The sequence below is a fragment of the Microtus oregoni genome, unplaced genomic scaffold (genome assembly GCF_018167655.1).
Source record: "Microtus oregoni isolate MIOR12 unplaced genomic scaffold, Mior012 000016F_ref0000370, whole genome shotgun sequence".
Taxonomy (NCBI): Eukaryota; Metazoa; Chordata; class Mammalia; order Rodentia; family Cricetidae; genus Microtus; species Microtus oregoni.
Genome location: NW_024543075.1, coordinates 38,508,618 through 38,510,709, shown reverse-complemented (window position 1 = coordinate 38,510,709; position 2,092 = coordinate 38,508,618). Strand labels below are relative to the sequence as shown.

Sequence of the window (2,092 nt, the reverse complement as noted above, 5' to 3'; positions counted from 1 at the left end):
AGCTATACAATAATTTGATAAAAAAGAAAAATGTCCAAATAATTTTCAAAGTTTTAACTGTAATAGAAATACTTTCTTAAACACAATACTGTATAGTTTTCAACAATTGGTATTCATTTCTGAGAATTGTGGGGAATGTGGGGACTGAGCAAGAGAGAGAACTAATGTGTAAAATTATACTTTCCAATGTCATTATCTACAAACAAATATGGGATGATGAAATGAAGAAACTGAGCCTTAAAAACATGTATGAGCAACACTAAATAGATTGAACATACTTTCATTCACGAACATGGGCATGGATGTGTGTACACATAAACACACACATATGTAAAAATAGCAGTTAAAGACTAAGGTCATGAAATTGACAGAGAATGGGGGCATGAGACGAGTTGGGAGAGTATATGTAGTACAAGTCAATGCAACCTCATTAATGAAATTCTCAGTATATATATATATATATATATATATATATATATATATATATATATGTGTGTGTGTGTGTGTGTGTGTGTGTGTGTGTGTGTGTGTTAAAGAATGAGAAATTTAGAAAGCAAGAATTAAAGCTATTCATTACTGTAAAAGATATTATATATGAATTCATATTGAAGTTCCTAAGAAACTTCTAATGTCACAAAACTTGGGTATTTGGGTTCATATTAGCACAAGTTCACTGATCCATCTATTTCTTAGCAGCTAAAAAGATCACATACAATGGAATTCTGGAACTCCACCTTGGGAAGTGGCTTCATCTTGGTGGGGATTCTGGATGGCAGTGGCTATCCTGAACTGCTCTGTGCTGCAATCACAGCCTTATACTTTTTGGCACTGACCAGCAATGGTCTGCTGCTCTTAGTCATCATGATGGATGCCCAGCTCCACGTGCCCATGTACCTCCTCCTTGGATAGCTCTCTCTCATGGATCTCCTCCTGACATCAGTTATCACTCCTAAGGCTGTCATTGATTTTCTACTCAAAGACAATACCATCTCCTTTGGCGGCTGTGCTCTTCAGATGTTTCTAGAACTCGTACTGGGCAGTGCAGAGGACCTCCTTCTGGCCTTCATGGCCTATGACAGGTATGTGGCCATTTGTCAACCTCTGAACTACACAATCTTGATGAGTCACAAGGTCTGCTGGCTCATGATAGCCACGTCATGGATCCTGGCATCTCTCAGTGCTCTAGGATACAGCATCTACACCATGCAGTATTCCTTTTGCAAATCTCGGCTGGTCAACCACCTGTTCTGTGAGATCCCTCCCCTGCTAAAGCTGGCCTGTGCAGATACCTCCAGATATGAACTCATGGTTTATTTGATGGGTGTGACAGTGCTCATTCTCCCTCTTACTGCCATCCTGGCCTCCTATTCACTAATACTTTTCACTGTGCTCAATATGCCCTCAAATGAGGGCAGGAAGAAAGCCCTTGTCACCTGCTCTTCCCATCTGACTGTGGTTGGGATGTGGTATGGTGGTGCTTCCTTCATGTATGTTCTTCCCAGTCCCTTCCATAGCCCCAAACAAGACAATATAAGCTCAGTTTTCTAAACAATTGTCACACCAGCTCTGAATCCTCTCATCTACAGTCTGAGGAATAAAGAGGTCACTGGGGCTTTGAAGAGAGTCCTGGGAAAACGACTGTCAACACATGATAACCTTTAGGAGGTTTTAATTCTAGTGTGAATGAAATATCCCTGGTAATTCTAGATTAAATGGTATGTCACATGGTAGAGAAGAATGGGGTCAGAATGAAGTTTGTGTTCCTTTGAAAATGTTCTGTAAATCTTTTTTAAAAGAAGAATTAGAGAATCTGGTGTTTTGTCATATGTAGACACAAAGACCAGGTTCATGTCCATTTAGACACATAGACCAGGTTTATTACCATTTAAATGGCAATACCATTTAGATATTCTAAACTAATTGTATGTTAGAAAATTGGAATTGACTTTTAAAAGCGCTGAATAAAAATTATAATAAATGAATATCAGAATATATTTCCAAGTCTTCATTGCCATTTAATTAACAATAGCTAGGAAATAGAATCACTGAAGATATCCATTAATGGATTAATAAATAATGGAAATTTGGTACA

At 38.1% G+C, this 2,092-nt stretch overlaps 1 pseudogene; it reads left to right on the top strand.

Moving 5' to 3' along the window:
- Window positions 1-714: 714 nt before the first annotated feature.
- LOC121457878 lies at window positions 715-1,662 on the top strand (annotated as a pseudogene).
- The last annotated feature ends 430 nt before the right edge of the window (window positions 1,663-2,092 follow it).